Genomic DNA, 19,989 nt, shown 5'->3' on the forward strand with positions numbered 1-19,989 from the left:
TCTATCTCACAAAATTGTGAGGATCAAATGATTTAATATTTGTAAGGCACTTAGTACAGCACCTGGCACATGGTAGGCACTTATTAAATGCTCGTTTCTTCCTCCCACTCCTATCATAACTCCTCCCACACATACATCATATCTAATGAGATATTCTTTTTCAACAATTTTACCTTAGGTAAAAAGTTTTACCTGGGCTCCACAGAACCCAAAAAGTTCATGGATGGATTCCAATCTGTAAACTTAGATGGGGGGAAATAAATTATATCTTTATTTTCAATAATAATTTCTGTTTCCTTTGCAAGTCTATATATTTTATTTTATGCGTTTTAAAAATGATTTTTTCTGAGGAGGGGTCCATAGGTTTCACCAGATCGCCAAAAGGGCTTGATATACATTTTAAAAAATAAAGAAATACATAATAGAAAATACATAATTCATGTCCTAGATGGTACAAGAATTTGGATGTCTATACCCTTCCTTTTATATACAAGCTGCTACCAGCCTCATTTAGGTCCTTATCACCTTTACCTTGTCTCATTATAACTGGTCTACCCAAAGAGAGATAGTTTATTAGGGAAATTTGGATACAGAAGACCTGGGTTCAACCTTGGCCCTGCTACTGATTTACCTAAGTGACCCTGAATAAGTCAATTCCCCTCATTTAAAATGCTGGAGTAGACTAAATTAAAGGTTCTTTACCAAAGAGCCAGAGACTCCTTTGGGGATCTATGAAGATATTTCAGGGAGGCTGTCAGCTTGAATGGGGGGAAATTACACCTTTATCTTCATTAACTTAGGTTTCTTTGTGATTCTGTATTTTATTTTGTGCATATAAAACCATTATTCTGAGGAGGGATCTTTAGGCTTCACCAAACTTCCAAAGAGTCTGTAATACAAAAAAAGTAAAGAACTATGTGCTGCAAGAAATGATGACCTGGCTGATTTTGATGAAAAGACTTGCATAGAATAATAAAGAGTGAAATGGGCCAAGAGAACACAGTAACAGCAATATTAAAAAACAACTTTGAACAACTAAGTCATTTTGAGTAGTATGAATATTCAAATCAACTACAAAGGATTCATGAAGGAAGATGCTATCCACTTCCAGAAAAAGAACTGATAAATAAAAGTATGCACAGAATGGAGTATATGTATGTGTATATACATATATATGTATATTTATAATGTATACACACATATATATGTACATTTATAAATACTCATATATGCATACACATAGTTACACACGTGTGTATGTATGTATATATATATATATATATATATACACATATATATCTGTATCAAATGATGGCCTTTTCTAGTGCAGAGGGAAGAGCAAAGGAGGGAAATATTTTAGAATTTAAAATGTAAATAAATTAATTTTTTAAAATTTAAAAACCTAGACTTGATCTAAAAGGTTTTTTTCTGGATCTAAATCTTACAACCCAGGAAGATCCAGGCCTCTAGGTGGGATTCCATGGGCAGGGAAGTAACTTGAAAATAGCAACAACCAAAAAAAGTATTCTCTGGGACCAGAGGCCAAGATCTCTAAAGGCATAAAGCTAATGGATAGCCAACAAAGCTCAGGGCTGGCACTTTCACAGCTCCTTCTATATTAAGGAAGTTGTGCAAGACATTTTTCCTTTCTTCAGCTCATATACCACCTCCTCCATGAAGCCTTGTCTAATCCTTGTAGCTAAAAGAGATCTCAGCATCCTCAAATTTCTCATAGCACTTAAGGCTGCCCTTGTGCTGTCATTCTGCCATGATAATCTGCCATGTTTCATATTTATTTGAGTACATGTCTTTTCTTTAGTAGATTACAAGATCCATAAAGTCAGGAGATCTACTGTTGTTTACCTTTGTATCTATCCCTACCCTCACGCTTAGCAGAAAACCCTGCACATAGTAAGTGATTTATACTTAGAGTCTGGAAGCACAAGAAGTAAGCTCAAAATCTGGAATTAGGAAGACTTTCAGTTCATATCCAATCTGGGCTTCTGAGCAAATCACATGACTTCAGTTCGCCCCTCTTTAAAATGGGGATAATAATAGCACCTACCTCCCAAGGTTGTTGTGAGAACAAGATGAAATAACATTTGTAAATGTTTTGCAAACCTTAAGCCTCTATATATAGATGCTTTTAGTTGAAATGGACATTTGTTAATAAAAGTCATGGAGGAAAACCTATACTAATGATATTGCTTAAAAAAAAAAAAATAAATAAATAAATAAATAAATAAAAGGAAAAGATATCAGAGGAAAATTTCTTGTGAATAACAAATGAAATGGGGTTAATAGGGAAACCAAGATCCCAAAGTGACAGAGGTTAAATGACTTGAGGAAGAATTTGAATTCAGGTGTTCCTGACTTCAGGTCCAACATTCTATCTCCTAAATTAACTGAGAAAAGTAGATAATAATAACCTTTGGTTTAAAAAAAAAAAAACAAGGCTTAATATGTATTTTTATTGTTTTTTGGATAGATAATACAAGTATTATTATCTCCATTTTATTGATGGGAAAACTGAGGCCCTAAAGTGACCTCTCTAAGGTCACAAAGTTAATTAGTGACTGCAACTTTGATCATAGATTCCTTCTAGTTCTTTTCTTTTTTTTTTTTTTTCCCCCCTGAGGCTGGGGTTAAGTGACTTGCCCAGGGTCACACAGCTAGGAAGTGTTAAGTATCTGAGACCAGATTTGAACTCGGGTCCTCCTGAATTCAGGGCTGATGCTCTATCCACTGCGCCACCTAGCTGCCCCCCTAGTTCTTTTGTTGTTAGGGTTGATTTTTTTTTCCAAATACATGAAAAAAACAATTTTTAACATTCGTTTTTAAATTTTTCTCTTGCTCTACAAGATCTCTAGGCCCCTTGGTTGTATGAGATTAAAAAACTGAAACCGAGAATAGGTGACCTGAGCAAGGTCACACAGGCAGTAAGAATTCGGAGCTTTGGAGCATCTGAAGTCGGGTTCTTCCCACAATGCCTGGAGGAAGGCAGGAGAGTGAGAAAGTGGGAAAGGGGGGAAATAGAGTTTTTTGGAGGAAGAGAGAGGAGAGAAGCAATGAGTTAAGAAAAAGAAGACAAAAGGAGCAAAAGAGAGAAAAACGGAGGGACGGAGGGACGGAGGGAAGGAAGGGAAGAGCATCCTCCGAGGATGGAAAGCAAATCAGGGATGCAACTTCTAACCGTTATGTGGACCTGGCTCTGCAGAGGCCCCCAAGCTCGCTTGGCTGCGGACGCCTCACTTTATCCCCGAGCCTCTGGGGAGATATCCTGACCCAGGCCGGGGCTCCAGTGCCCGGGGGTCGGGCCAGCAGCCCCTCAGCACCAGGCGCTGCTGTCCTCCGAGCTGGGTCTGCCCGGAATCCCGGGCGGTTACTTGAGTGCCGCATCGAGCTCGCAGAGATGCTGGCCGCCCGCCAGCCTCGGAAGGGGATTGATCAAGTCAGCGCAATCCCTCCCGCGCCGGCTGCGCTGATTCAGTGAAACCCAGCATCGGGCTAAGGAGGTGGAGGCGGCTGTCCTCGCCTGACTCCTGCAGCAAAGGCGCTCGGGGCGGCCGCCCTCCCCCTCCGGCCCGAGACCGGCTCTCCCGCTGACATTTAACTCGCCCTTCCCCTGGAATTCCCTTTCCGAAGCCGGACGGAGTCGTTCTCCGCTCGGATGAGCTGCCCCTGCCCTTTTTTATAATGTCTCTGTAGTTAAAACTAGAAGGATTCTCCGAAGTCATATGATCTAACTCCCCATTTTGCAGATGAAAAAAGTGAGGCTCAAAAAGCGGAGAGTGGTTCTTCCAAAGATCCACAGCGAGGAAGGAGCAGAGCCAGCATTTAAATCCAGCTTATGGCTTCAAATTGTGGCCTCTATCTATTGTACCAAGTCGTTTTTTCTATCAGCCAGGACTCCCTAAGACCGGAACCACCCTTCCCATCCCTCTGAACCCCGACGAAGCTTTTGGTTTATCCGCTCTGAATTCGGGAGTGTTGAGGAGCAGAGCCTGCCAAAGGGGGTCTGGGAACGTGGGTTCTTCAGTCAGACCCAAGTCCGTGTCATCTATAAACTACTCGTGGGCAATCCGCAAAGATCGAGTTATGGGGTTACAGAGGAGATTTGGGGGATCTTTGGATCTACTTGACTATTACCCAGAGAGCTGGGACCCCTCAGCTGTGAACAATCTCTGACTAGGAAGTCAGGGAGGAAAGATCCTGGAATGATGTGCAAGAAATCCCCCCAAACAAGTGCTTCTGCAGCTTTTCCCCTGAGAGACCGTCCGTGGCTAGGAAGTTATTGCAATTGGAGCCACTGGCACTCACAAGAGATTTCCCCCAACCACCAGCTGCCGACTTTTCCCCTTCTACTCCCTGACAGATTTGAGTGTCTCCTTGTTTTGCTGTGGGGGTTGTTTCAGTCCCTAAACAAGGCAACCCCAGAATCTAACAATCCTTACTTTTCAGTCCCTGCTTACATCTAGCCTGAAATCTAGGTTTCCTCTTTCCCTATCCAACAAGAAAAGGAAGGAGGAGGAGAAGGGAGGAGAAGAAGAAAAAAAAAGTCAAGAAGAAAAAGAATGTGGTATTGAACACCTAATAACTCAATGGGAAATAAAAGATATGTAATCCAAATATCCTTCCTTTACAGATAGGAAAACTGAGGCCCAAGGAAGTCATGTAGACGTTCCATAAAAGTGAGCATCAGAAGTGTAGGAAACATAAGATTTAGAACTGTCAGAACTGGTTTCCATAAGACCACAGATTTAAAACTGGAACCCACCTTAGAGCATCCCCTTCACTAGAAATGAGAAAATGAGAGATGGATTGCCCAAGATCACATAGATAGTAAATGGCAGAAGCAGCATTGAGCACCCAGGTTCTTGGACTCCTTACTTATACTCTACCACCCCAGCTCTGCCACTTGTGCCTGTGGGCTCTTGTGCAAATCTCTTCCTGGCATAACTTTTCATCATCTGTATGACAGGTGGCTAGGTGACCCAGCAGATAGAGCTTGGAGTCAGTAGACTCATCTTTCTGAGTTCAAATCTGGCCTCAGACACTTACTAGCTGTGTGCTCCCAAGCAACTCACAGCCCCATTTGTCTCTTTCCTTCCTCTGTAAAAGTCCCTGGAGAAGGAAATAACAAATCACTTTAGCATCTTTGCCAAGAAAACCTCAAATGGGGTTGCGAAGAATTGGACACAATTGAAAACTGACTGAACAACAAAGATGAAGAGACCTTAGATGTAACCTAAAGTCTCTTCCAGTTTTAGATCAATGCTCTTAAATACTTTTTGAACAAGCATGTGAATTAGTGCAGGTAAGGGAGATAACCACTGTCCAGCAGAAATCTGCTTTGCATCCTGCTGGTTTTGTGTTCCTTTACAGAATGCTAGTGAATGAGTCATCCTAGACATCATTCTGTCCCCAAACAGCCCTACACACACCCTCCAGAAAGGTGAAATGCCCAATATCACACAGCTCATTAATGATAGATCCAGTTTCTTGACTTCTAGGCCAATGTTCTTTCCAGGACACCACTTTTTTTGCCTAGTATCCTTTGTTATTAGCTAAACACTGCAATTTTTAAAATCCACAACAAAATATGTTTATTATGATTATACATGTATAATGTGTCAGATTAATTAACATCTTGGAGAAAGGGCAGGGATAAAGGGAAGAAAGAAGGATGAAAAAATGGAAATCAATATTTTAAAAGTAAATGGTGAAAGTTAATAAATATTTTTTTAAATAAAATAAAAAATACACAACATTCTGTCTGGGACTTTCTTGCTCCTCTGCTCCCAAATGAGCTGGGAATGGTTAAGAAGACAAATAGATGATGCTGCTTGGGCAAAGATGCAGCCTTTTCCTTCCCCCCAGTTCCTGTTTGCAGACACAAGTCCAAAGCTGTCTCTTAACAGATGACCTTCTAGCAGGAGGCTTCAGCTCTTCTCTCAGGAGGCTTTTATTCTCTCCCATCATCCTTCTGACCCAGAGCTAGAGAAGTCAAGATGCTTAAAATCCATAATGGCTGCATCTCTGGAAGACATCTGTTTATTCCATCCCAGTTGAACATCCCAGAGCTACAGAACCCTTCTGGAAAAGAAGAGGTACTCAAGTCTAAGGCCAGATTTCCTTTCCCACTGTTTGATATCCTGATGAAACCATCTCAAGCCCTTTAACAATATAGAACAGGAGGAAAAGGTGGGGAGGGGGGAATTGGAGTGACTGACTGCAAAAGAGTTTGCACTATCTCTTTAAAGATGAGGAAGCAATTTCTTTGAGTCTTAGTACAGAAGAGCATATTGCTGCCTGACTCCTATGTGTTTAGGTGGATGACTTATCTATAATACATTCAGGATTTTCAGAGCCAATCATTTCTGTTTCCACTATGGCCTGGAGGAGAAAAGGGACAAGCTGAGAGATGGTTTCTAAATGACAGAGAACTCCTTGGAAATGAAAGGCCAAGTACCAATCCTGGGGGGGACAAAAGCAGGAACCTAGATGCCCTTCCCATGTCCCTTCAGGCAGGATTAATTCTGAGGTCCAATAGACGAACCTTTTCAATATATTCAACCTTTGTTATAGGCCTACTGTGGGCCAAGTATTGATTGTGTAGGTGTTGAGGCTACAAAGGTAAACATAAAACAAGTGCTGCTGTCTAGATGTTTATAATACAATTCTGGAAGCTAGTATGGTGCAGTGGAGAGATTTGCTGGATTTGAGACTCAAAGGAGCTGACTTCAAATCCCAATTCTTCTTACTAGCCCAGGAAAAATGTCTTTCATCTCTATAAGGCTCCTCGTCTATAAAACCAGGTAACCTGTAAGGTCCCTTCTGAAACTATATTAAACTGCAAACTCCTTGAAAGTCAGGCCTCTTTTTGTTTCCCAGAACTTAGCACAGTGCCTGGTACTTAATAAGTGCTTAAATGTTTATTATGTCATGAAACGAAAAGTATTCACATATTAACACAAACAAGGGAAAATGTGACTAAGTATAAAGGAGAGGTCTAGGCACGCCATATGCCAAATCTAAGGGGGAAAAAATCTTCAGGGTTTTGCCTCCTCTACTACTATTTCTCTACATATTGTTAAGTCCAACTAACCAGATAGGCTGGTTCATGTGCACGGAATGAACTAGGATCTGCTTCTCAGTCTGCCACCATCTACTTATCTATTTCTTATCTACTATCTAGGCTGACCCTAGATAAACTGGCTTCCTCATCCACAAAGCAGGAGTAACAACAATTCCCTCTCTTAATATATAGGTTTACCCAGAGGCAATAAGATAATTAAAATTTAAATAGTAATGTATAATAAAAATAAGATCTGCAACTTACTACACAAATGACCTTGGCAAGTCACTTAAACTTCTCTTTATCTCAGTTTCTTCATCTGTAAAATGAAGAAATAGGACTAAATGGCCTTCTAATTCTAAATTTCTCTCCCAATAAATATGAAAGCATACTGCATCAGGCTTAGAGTTCACCCAACCAAAGACTAGATACTCTGAAAGTGAAGAGAAGCAATATTTTATACAAGCTGACATTTTATCTCTTATTTCCTTGTTGTTTTACATGCTGTCCACCACGCCTGGAATATACATCCTCATCATCTCTGACTCCTAAATTCTATGACCCTCCACTTCCATGCTTTAGTTTCCTACATGATACCTTCCTTGATCCCCTCAGATGCTGATCATTCCCACAAAAATTTACATATGCATACAACGGTCCTGAGAGGTAGACTATTATGTGATCTCATTTTAGTTGTGGAAACTAAGGCAGAAAAGTTAAGTGACTTGCCTAAAATCATACAACAAAGGATTGTCTAAAGCTGGATTTCAACATGAAACATCCCAATTTCAGGTACAATACTCCTATTCATTATGAGACACTAATACATCATTCAATAGCTAATAAAAAAGAAACTTACTTAACTGTAGCTGAAGTAAAATAAACCAAAGATTCCTTGCCTAAGTTACCCATCAGAATCCACTAGCTGAACATCAAAAGTCCCTGTAGTTCTCTATAACATAGAATCTACAACAGTCTAAGCCTGGGCTACCATAATCAGAGGAAGATCTCAATATCTCTTAAGCAAATACTAGTTAACTTGCATGGGAAGAAGAGTTAGGACATTGCCCCTACCACATTTGTTATACCTATCATTCATGAAGTTCTCTAATCTCTTTGGAAAATGCTATAGATTTTAAGCCTGCACCACTTCTTAAAAGTAATAAGTTCCACAAGTTTATTGTACTGGAATTTGTCCTAAATTTGCCTCTCAAACTGCCATAAAAGAAAGAGAATGGAATTGGTGAATTTAAAGTAAGAGAGCTGATTTTTGTTTCTGGCAAAATTCTAGAATGTATTAATATCAAATAAACAGTAAACATCTGGAAAAGGAAGCCATAATTACAAAGAGCATGGCTTCCACAATAACCTCAGTTCTTTTTTTAACAGGACTGCTAAACTGGTAGATCAAGGAAATGCTATTCAGTGGTCCTCAAACTTTTTAAGTAGGGGGCCAGTTCACTGTCCCTCAGACTGCTGGAGGGCTGGACTATAGTAAAAACAAAAACTCACACTCTCTCTCTGCCCCTCAGCCCATTTGCCCTAACCCAATGGGCCACATAAATGTCCTCAGCGGGCTGCATCTGGCCCACAGGCTGTAATTTGAGAACCCCTGCTATAGATAGTACAGGCAATAAGGCGGTATATATGAGCCTAGACTCATCTTCCTGAGTTCAAATCTGGTCTTAAACACTTACTGGCTATGTGATCCAAGTAAGTCATTTAATCCTGTTTGCCTCAGTTTTTTCATCTGTAAAATGACCTGGAGGAGAAAATGGCCAACCATTCCCATACCTCTGCCAAGAAAACCCCAAGTAGACTCACAAAGAGTCAACTTGATTGAACAAAAACAAAATAGTTTACCTAAATTTTAGCAAAGTCTTTGACAAGTTTCTCTACTCAAATGAAGATATGCTAGCTTTTTAATAGCATAGTTAAGTGACTTCAGAACTGGGTGAGTGCCTGGACACAAACAGCAGTCATTTATATTGTAGTATAGACCTAGAAGTAGTTCCCTAGAAAATACCTATAGGGATTGGTTCTAATCCTTATGCTAACAATTTTATCAGTCTTGGATAAAGGCATAGATAGCATGCTTATCAAATTTTCAGGTAACCTAAAAGCCGAAAAAGATAGTTAACATATTATATGGCAGAATAAGAATCCAAAGAGCTCTTGACAAGCTAGAATACTAGGCCAAACCCAATATGGAGAATTGAAAGGAATGACTGTAGCCTCTTTCTTTAAATAAGGATTTTTAAATTGGACTACTATGTGGATTAGGTTAAAAAAAAAAAAAAAAAACTTACAATTATAAGATGGAGAAGTATGGCTAGACAAAAACTTGCCTTAAAAAAGATTTGAGATTATAGTGAACTGGAAGTGCCATATGGGCAACTAGATGGCACAGTGGATAGAGTGACAAGCCTGAAGTTAGAAAGATTCATCTTCCTGAGTTTAAATCTCTCTTCAGATAGTTACTAGCTAAGTGACCTTGGATAAGTCACTTAATCCTGTTTGCCTAGTTTCCTCATCTATAAAATAAGCTGGAGAAAGAAATGGTGAACCCCTCTAACATCATTGCCAAGAAATCACCAAATGGGATCACAAAGAGTTGGATAAAACTAAAAAATAACTGGACAAGTTCCATTACAGTCAATAGGGTGATACAGTAGGCCAAAAGCTAATGTAAACTTAAATTGAATTAAAAGATACATAGGGAGTCAAGAGTCTTCACTCTTGTCACACCTTATGTAGAGTATTATTTTCTGCTCTGAGGGCAACATTTTAGGAATGATAATGTGGAGTCCAAAAGGTTCAGGAAATTCAGGAAATGGATTCAGGAAAGCGGAAGTTTAAGTCCTGTCCCTGACATGAAAGCAAAGTGCTACCATCCCGTCTTCTTCTTATGAATATTTTTAAAAGCATTTTAAGATTATCCCAAAGCCTTTGGACCAAATTGAAGGCAAGAAACTCAGTAGTTAGTCAAATTTCTAAGGAAAAAATACCCCAACCTAGAAATCCTAACCACTCCTGGAGCTTTCTCAATCTGGAATATCTTTCTATAAGGCTCATCAGCTTCTCCAAATGCCTCATTTTTGTGAAGGGTCTCAGATTGGCCTTAAATCCTATTCCTGACTTATAGACTTCAAAAGCATGACACCTTTTTTCAGCATACCTTTTGTGTATTGTTCCCCCATTAGAAAACAAGTTCCTTGAAAGCAGCTTTTCCCAGAATTTTACCATGTCTAAAAGATACACTCCCTTTTTCTCTACTTCAGACTAGGTCTGAAAAAGAGATTTGCTGGAGTTTTTTTTGCTTTGTTTGTATTTGTATACCCAATGTCTGATATATAGTAACCACCTAATAAATTCTTGTTTCTTTTCCTCCTTTCCTTCTTGCTTTTTTCCTTCCCTTCCTTCTTTCTGTTCCTCCTTCCTTCCTTCCATCCTTCCGTTCTTAATTTTCTTCGCTTCCTTTCTTCCTTTCTTCTCTTTGTTTCCTTCCTTCCCTCTTTCCTTTCATCCTTTCTTCTTTCCCTCTATCCTTCCTTCTTTCTTTACCTTCTTCCTTACTTCCTATCTCCCTTCCTTCCCCCCCTTTTTCCTTTCATCCCACCTTGCCTCTTTATTTCCTCTTTCCTCTGCTTCCTTCTTTCCTTCCTTCTTTGCTTCTATCCTTTCCTCTTTCCTTCCTTCCTTCTTGAGCCTAACTCTTATGTCTTAGGAAAGTATGTAAAAGGTCAAGAACAAAGTCAAAACCCCTGATATTGGATTAAGGCTGGGAACCAAATTTAGAACTAGAAATACCTCCAGTCTGCTTAAGGTCATTTGGCCTTTCTCCCTTGCCCAAAGGGATTAGAGTTATGACCTATCTAAAACCAATACTCTCCTTTCCTATTTCCTGAAAGGATTAGGGTACTGAACCAAGAGATGTGATCCTTTTGATTATTTCCAGTCACCTGTCACTATCTAAGGGAGATGAGCCATTAGAGAGAGTAGTCAAAAAGAGACTCCTTGGTTTTAAGAGATTAATTTTCAGGGGTATTCTGAAAAATGATTAAACAGGTATTGTCTAAAACTGATAAAGTAGAATGTGAGCCCTGCAATGTGTCATTTTTCCTTGTTCAAGATTCCTATAAATGCTATTTCAAAACATCTTGTGTGGGAGACATATATGAGGGCACAAGGAGGCTGTCAGTTATTTAGAATAATGTTAAATTAATATATAATTTGTTGCTGGCAATCTAGTGAAAAGAACTAAAGGAAGTTAGGAAATTTATCCTGTACAAGAGAAGACTTGTCAGATCTTGTGGAATAGTGACTAGAGAGCTGTCCTGGAAATCAGGAAGACCTCCTAATCAGGAAGGTCTGCCTCAGAGGTACACCAACTCAGAGACCCTGAACAAGTTAGTCAACTAGTCAATGCTTCAGATAACTTTCTAAGATTGCAAATTGCTGAGCAATTTAAGATTTCTTCAATTCCCAATGAGGAAAACCTCTCAACCAATAGAAAGACTTGGGGGAGAGGGAACGTGATATACATCTTCAAGTATTTGAAGGATTATCATTTAAAAGAGAAATTAGATTTGTTTTGCTTTTTTCTTTTCCAGAAGGAGGTACAAAAAGTATGGAAGTAAAGGAAAGGTAGGTTTGTTGTTATTGATTCCAAGACCAGTGCTCTATCCAGTACTACTTTGCCACTTCCAAGCAGATTTTGGTATGAGGTATAGAAAAACATCCTAACAATGAGAGTAGCCCTAAAGTAGAACAGGATGCTGTTTCCATAGGTAAGCAAACTCCTTCACACTGAAGTTTTTAAGCAAAGGTTGGATTGGCTACAATTGAATGAATAAGGTATCCAAGAATTCTACAGTTGTAGAAGAATGGATGGGACTAGATGGCCTTCAAAGTCCCTTCATAATTCTCAGATTCTGTGATTCAAATTTTCCAGGAAATGATGGATAATTCCTAATTCATCTCAGTTTTATGCCTTCTATATCTAGAGATGAGATTTCCTCTCACATCTCCATATCTTTGTACAAGTTGCTCCCCAGGTCTGGAAAGTACTGCCTTTTCAATTCCACCTCTTATTTAGCTTTCTTCAAAGTACAACTTAAGTGCAGCGTCCTTCAGGAGGCCTTTCTTCATTCCCTCTTTCTCCATTATTAGCACTGTCTCCCTCTTGAAATTACCTTGTATTGATGACTAACTGGGAAAGACTTAGCTATCTAATCAATACAATGATCTAAGACAGTTCCAAAGGGCTCCTGAAGAAAATGCTTTACCACCTCCAGAGAAATAATTGATGAACTCTGAATATAGACGGAAACATTTTTTTTCTTTAGTATGGTTTTTCTTGGTCTTTTCCTTTTTTTGCAACATGGCTAATATGGAAAGATGTTTTGTATGATTTTACTAGTTCATTATCATTGCATAGTCCACATCCCTTGATCATTTTTATTACCTTTTTCTGTGCCTCCACTAAAGAAAATTCTTTCAGAGATTATGAATCATGATTAGGTACCAGATTGAGGATTATTCTAGTGAATTGAGCAGAAGCTCCATAGGAATAGAGAAATCAGATACTAAACATGGGATGCGCTAGGTCTAAAATGTAATCCAACGCAACAAAAGGATTGCAATATTGAACTCCAGAAGATAAGAAGGAGGAGAGTCCCTAATTACTGATGCATAAAAAAGGGAGGAAAGGAATTGTACTTTGAGCCAGATTTCATTGATTTTTCAAGTTTAAAAGGATGTCTATGTACAAACTAAGCTCTGAATCCTTTGCTTCATTTTTGTTTTGTCCAGTTATATTTTTGTCTCATCTCTTGTGTAGTAAAAAGCTGTGAGAAGAAAGAGAACTCGATTTCAAGTCAAAGGACCTGGATTCAAATTCTGCTTTTGCCCCATATTAGTCATGTGACTTTGGATAAATAATTTAATCTCTCTGGGCCTATATAAAGTAAGGTCTCTGCTGGTTTTTAATCTATGAGCCTTTCAGTCTACAAAATCGTGACATGTATGAGCTATACCATAAGCATGATAAACAGCAACTCTTTCTGACCCTTTTGGAACCCAGTCTGAAGTAGAGAAAAGGGGAGTACATCTCTTAGTAACAGAATAATTCTAGCAAAACCTGATAGTTTTTTTGCTCAAAAAATTTATGGACCCCAATAAGAATAAGTCTGAGCTTCACAAATAAAATATTTGTTCCCAGAGTAGAAAAGCAGATCTAGGAATTCATCCCTGAAGTTATGGGATCTGAATTTCTTCCTTCTCTACTCCCATCCTATCCTTCAAGATTAGTACTGCATAGGGCAGCTAGGTGGCGCAGTGGATAGAGGACCAGCCCTGAAGTCAGGAGGACCTGAATTCAAATTTGATCTCAGACACTTAATACTTGCTAGCTTTGTGACCCTGGGCAAGTCACTTAACCCCAACTGCCTCAGCAAATAAATAAATAAACAAACAAACAAACAAATAAATAAATAAGTAAATAAATAGATAGATAGATAGATAGATAAATGAATAAATAAATAATTAGATGGATAAATAAATAAATGAATAAATTAATTAATTAATAGATAGATAGATAGATAGATGAATGAACAAATAAATAAATAAATAAATTTTTAAATTTGTAACGCATGCCATCCCTGTAGGGACATACTGTGATTTGACACAACGGTAGGCAAATGCTTTCCATTTAGCTCAGGGGATAGGGAAGCATCATATGATTGTAATTTGTCATTACTTAATATTACTGTTACCATATCAGTGTTACCATTACCACCACTACCTATACTAAGGCAGGCAAGGGATATCCTGTTGGCAGCCTGGATATACTAAGAGTCTTAAACTCAGGCCATTTTTCTTTACCCATCAAGAGAACCAAGTAAAATCCCAGCAGTTAATTTCAGAATCTCATAGCAATCACTTAGGCTGAGGAGGCCTGAGTTGAATGTGAGGAGGGGAAAGGGATTCATCTCTACTTATTCCAAGTTTAAAAAAGGTCCTCATAGGACTGCAGAAATATCTGACTTTAAGAGGGATGTTAATATACTTAGATCCAGGAGGATCAGAATCCATCACTGGGAGCCAGAAAATGGGTCCAAGGATTTTGGAAACAGGACTTTTGATGGGGAAGGGATCTTTGGGATGCAGAGCCAAGCCAAGGCAAACCCCACTGGACCCAGAGACAACGGAAAGGGTTCTGCTACCTCTCCCTAGGCAACCTGCCTGCTTCCTGCCTGCCCCCAAGGGCTTTACCTGGATATAAACAAGCCCCGAGACACCCTCACCACGTAAAAAGCTTTGCAAACAACTGGCTCCACTCTCCCTCAGGCTACAGAATGGGTAAGGCTGACACTCTCAAACTACCATTAACTTTCTCCTTCATTTAATACCTATCAATGGGCACTGGCACCTTGCTCCCCTAGCCCCAAGACTCCAATAAGAAATAAGAAACAATCAACAATTCCAACTCCAAGCTGGGGGACCTTCTTTCCCTTTCCCTTCTGATTCAGCCCTCTCCCTTTTCTTCCGTGAAGTGGAGCTGAGCACTCACTTTCTCCTAATTGGCTCCTCATTAAGCTCATCCTTTATAAGTACATACCAAGGGAAAGGGGTTTATACAACATAACACTCTAGCAAGTGATAATTAAACACAGATCATAGCAATTAAGCATATCAAGGAAAAAGAACCAGAGAAAAAGGAGGGATGGGAAGTAAAGATGACTACCAGCACATACTTTAGAAGGGACCTAAGCTCCTGATAAACAGTTTGTCTTCAAGCTGTTAAAAAGTGGGGAGTGAGGATCGCTGCCTGGCTCCAGGGACGGGATTCCCTCCTCCACCTTTCATGACCATCCAGAACCTGACAGGTCTTTCTTTACCTCTTAAATTCCTACATAACCTCTAAAACTGAAGGGGGGAAATGGACATGTTTTCGTGAGTCTAATCTACATTCCCTAGTCAATAGCTTTCTCTCTCAGACATCAGAAAAGATTTTATTTTGAACATGTTGAATGCACTTATGATGTGTTCATTTAATAGATTATAGTTGAATGTTTTTGAGGGAAATTCCCCTAACTAAATTAATGACCATTAGGAGAGGGGATGTGTAAAATCTCTATCTCCCTTAGAGATAGCCCAGGGCTCTGCATCTAGTCAAAATTAATAAATGTTTACTGACCTAAATTTTAAAATCACTTTTATCAAACCACACTACTATGGTTTAACCTCTTCCATCTGCTAAATGGTAGGATTGGATTCAGTGACTGGGCCCTCCTTGCTGTTCCTCTCACATGATACTGCAACTCCATCCTGACTCCAAGTATTTTCTCAGACTGTTCCCCATCCCTGGAACTCTCTCCCTCCTCATCTTCAGCTCTGACTTCCTTCAAATCTCAGCAGCTGTAAGAAGCCTTTCTCAGCCCTCCTTAATCTTAGTGTTTTCTCTTTATTGATTACTATAGATATAGATATATCTTGTTGGCAAATAACTTCTTACACAATGACTCCCCAATTAGGCTTCTTTGACAGAAGTGAGTAGTTTGTTTTTATTTAATTTATTTATTATTTATTTTGCCTTTCTTTGTCTCCAGTGCTTAACATGGTGCCTGATACTAGAAGATGTTTAATAAATAATTATTGACTTGACTTGGTGCCTGGTACTAGAAGGTGTTTAAAAAAATAATTATCGACTTGACAAGGAAGTCTCCTAGGGGTCATAGTTCACTTTTGCAAAATCATCTTTATATCACTCTGACGATGTTTCCTATTGCTCTGAAGACATACCCATATCTATCTACATCCAAACCTATGTCCAGATAGATTCAGAGGCATGAAACTTCCCTCCTTCTGTATATCATATCCAATCCCTTGTCTTTCCCTCCAACACAATCATTCCCCTGCCTCCCAAGAACAAAATCACTTCTGTTCTTCAGTTTATACTTTAAACTATCAGTATACTTATTCCACTGAGCTGTGCTATTTGATATGATTAATCCTGGCTCAACCAAGGACAAGTCACTTTATTTCTCTGCACCTCAGTATTTCTCTGTGTAAAACAAGAGATTAGACTAAATGTTTTAAAATCTATGATACATTAAACTCTGTGTTCCCTAAGGGCAGGAATGATATAAGATAGGTTTATGCTATTGTGGATAGAATGAATGTATTATTTAGGCAGAAGGGTATAATAGAATGAATGTTAGTTTGGTATCAGAGGTCCTGGAATCAAATCTTGTTTATGCTACTTTCTTTCTGTATAGCTTGGGGCAAGTCATTAGAAGTTTCTGAGCCTCAGTTTTAATTTCAGTAAAAAGAAGATTTTGGACCAACCGTATACTAAGATCCAATACTGGAAAACTGAAGCCTTTTTTCTCTTTTAAGGCAATGATTTCCAAACTGTTTTAATGCAGCAACCCTATCAATACAATATGTATACATATATATATATATACATACATATATATATAAGCATGGACCCCCAATATATATATATATATATTTACTTATTTATAAGGGAGATAGCTTGGCTTAATGGACGAAGCACTGGATTCAGTGTGGACACCCATCTCAGATATTTGTTTTCTATGTGTCCCTAGGCAAATCACCTCACCTCACAGATTTGAGGATTAAATGAGATAACACACATAAAGTGCAAACTTTAAAACAATATGTTAACTGCCACTAAAATTATATGCATGTGCTACTATACTACTAATTATGCACATTATGAAATGCAAAAGTGAAATTTTAAAAAGGATGAGATAAAGATGGGATTATAATTGATACCATAGGATAGAGATGTGTTAAAGACAGATACTATGACTGACTCTCATGGAGAGGGTGAGATGTGACTTATCTTCTCATTATTGAATGCTCACTCAGGGATCACTAAAGAGTCAAAGAACTCATTTTGAAGGTCACTGTCCTAGAGAAGAGTCACTAGCCCACTAACATAGTGTCTTCTTAAATGGCTGCAAACATTCCTAACTTAACTAAAATCTTCGCATGCCATGTGGGGAAATGAAGGAGAAATAGCCAACATCTGAAAAGGGAATTGTTTGAATAGGATATCACATTTGGATTGAAAGAAGAGGAAAGTTGAAAATATGCAAGTTAAGTCAATCTGTAGCCAGTCTTGTTAGGAGAAGCAATTTATACTTTGTAAACTATGTCTATGTTTGATTCCTTTCTCTTTTTAAAGATTTCTACTCTTGTCTTAGCAAACAAAGGGGGAAAAAAGATTTGGAATTTTAGCTTAGGTCAAATAGGAAGTAGAATTAGAGTATCCCTAGAGTTAAAGCATATAATGGAGGTAGAAGCTGCCTAGATAGAAATGTAGTGCTAGGAGTACCAACAAAGTAATGAAAATTCAGGTCAAAGAGAAATCCGAGACAGCAAAAACAACTGACCCCTTCCTTCTGAGAATTTTCTTCATGGATATATTCAGTTTCAATAAACATTAAATTCCCACTGTATGTGAAGCATTACATTGAACACTGAAAGAAATAATAAATTGAGATAAGACTCGGCTTCTGCCACCATTGAGTTTAGTCTAGTCAAAGACAGAAATAATGATGTCATGATTAGGGAATAAGATAAAATCAAACCAGAAGCTATGAAATCTCCAAGAGATGAAGGGTTATTGCTGATTTTGGGGTGGGGTGGAAAGAGATGGTATTCAGGAAACGTTTAATTTAGATCTCTAACAAAACAATGTTTGGAGGAGCTAGACTCCCTTTGAGAAAAAGCAAGATGAACAATGATGTACAAATGTATTACGTAGAACTACATGCCCTTGTAGGGACCTCTTACCTTTTCCCACCCCCTCCCTTTTCAGATGAAAATAGATACAATAGGAAGAATGGAAAGGTCTAGAATCTCCACTCTCAAGGTATGTTGGTATGAAATCACCATATGTAGAATCTATTGGGATAAAGGCAATATTCTTCCCCATTCCATTCAATTCCATTTTTAAAGCATTTATTAAAAAACCTACTATGTGCCAGGGACTAGGCTAGATGTTAAGGAAACAAAATCAAAAACAGTGCCTGCCCTCAAGGAGCTTATATTCCATTGACTCAGAACTGGAATAATATAGTGGTACTTAATATATATTTTAGATTGTCTTGAAAAGCACAAACTCTAAGAACCAGATGGGATCTAAAAGATCATCTGCATCTGATGCCCCCATTTTGGAGATGAGAAAAAAAGAGAGAGAGAATTTAAATGACTTGCTTAAGGTGACGTTGCTTGTCAGTAGCAGAATTGACTTTAGAACTTAGGTCACGATTTACTTGTTTGCCTCAGCTATTTCCTTCTCCCAGGAATCTTTAATTTAATGCTGGTTCAAGATAGTTTCTCTCTTTTCATAAGAACCATAATAAGATTTTACATTGATGTGGTAATTTAAAACATGCAAATAACTTTATATGTACAATCTCATTTTATTCTCACAACAACACTAAGAAATAGGTGCCATAAATATAATAGGTATCATTTTACAAATTAGGAAAATGAGATTAGAGAGGAGAGTGGCTTGCCCATGGCCTTGCAGTTATTGTGTATCAAAGCCTGGATTCTAACCCAAGTCTTCCTCATGCCAAATCTATTTGATCCACCACAACAAGGTAAGACTAATGTAGGATGAAGATGATAAAAGATGCACAATCTACACCTTAGATTGACCACCTTAAAAACACAGCTCTGGCTTCCTGCAATGGAAGGTGGGATGCTTCTAAAAGCACAATTCAGGGGTTCAGGGCCCACCTTGACATACTCCTTTGTGAAACAAAGTACCTAAAGAAAAAAGAAAAAAAGCATTGGAAGAAAAACAGAATTCTTCAATCTAGCCAGAGACAACATAACTGACTCTCAGTAAACAGCACATCAGCCCGCTCTTTCAGCAGAAACTCCAGGCCGGGGCCAGAGTCACAAGCCAGAGTCACAAGAGATATTGGCAAAAGCTCTGGTCACTTTCTTTTGGGACTTCTATTGCCAATGTTTTTTAGGAGCAATACCCACCTTAAGTGCCTTGGCCCAATGGAATCAAAATCTGTTCCACAGTACAGAGCCCTGTCAGGTGGCAGAGGCCTCGGCTTACTCTGAAGTCCAGCTATGATTTATGAGGATATTAAGTTCCATTCAAATAACATTCCATAATCACTGAAAGTTTAGCACTCTCTATAAAAATTATCACACACGCAAATATATACAATGATATATTAACAAATATTCACTCTTATTCCTTCCAATCTTACAAGTAATTTCTCACTATTAGAATCTCACTCTCTCCCATCAAAGAAATACGAAGGTCTTTGAAGGAGGTAGGTCCTTCCAAAGTGTTCTGTGAAAGGCTTCTTTACCCATTCTCCACCCCACTCCCACCCCTATTTCCCAATCCCACCCTAAATTTCAAAAGTGGACAAAAAATCAGCAAAAGGTGGGCACTGAAGCAGGTAGAAAGCAGAGACTCTTAAGTGTTGGAGTACAGAAGTTGTGGAGGGGGGAGGGGAGCGCTGAGGAGCCCCCTCTGGTGCATAGAAAAGACCACCAAACCAAACTGAAACAAAGTTGCAAAGCTCTAAAAATGAGAAGAATTTCACCTACTCACTCGCCACACACACGCACACACCCGCACACATGCACATCCTTCCCGTCTCTGCCCTTCCATTGCGCAAAGACAGTGGAAAGGGGGTGTCCAGAGGTGCTCACTCCAAAGCCCCCTCCCTACCACCTCTTCGGTTAGAAGAGCAGCCTCTAAGCTGTGTCTGAAGCAGCAGTGAAGTGAGGTGGGAAGCGGGCAGGCGGGGAGGGGGCGGTGTGCGGGGGGAAGAAGTCTGCGGGTGCCGCCTTGGCACGGTCCGCAGGGAGAGCAGGCGTCGGAGCTAGGT

The 19,989-nt window shown here is 39.1% G+C and overlaps 1 protein-coding gene across 1 annotated transcript in view; it reads right to left on the reverse strand.

Moving 5' to 3' along the window:
- SCN4B (sodium voltage-gated channel beta subunit 4) overlaps positions 1 to 19,989 on the reverse strand; it is a 32,258-nt gene that overhangs the window by 11,897 nt on the left and 372 nt on the right. The window lies entirely within an intron of this gene.

This window comes from Sminthopsis crassicaudata, chromosome 3 (assembly GCF_048593235.1).
Source record: "Sminthopsis crassicaudata isolate SCR6 chromosome 3, ASM4859323v1, whole genome shotgun sequence".
NCBI lineage: Eukaryota > Metazoa > Chordata > Mammalia > Dasyuromorphia > Dasyuridae > Sminthopsis > Sminthopsis crassicaudata.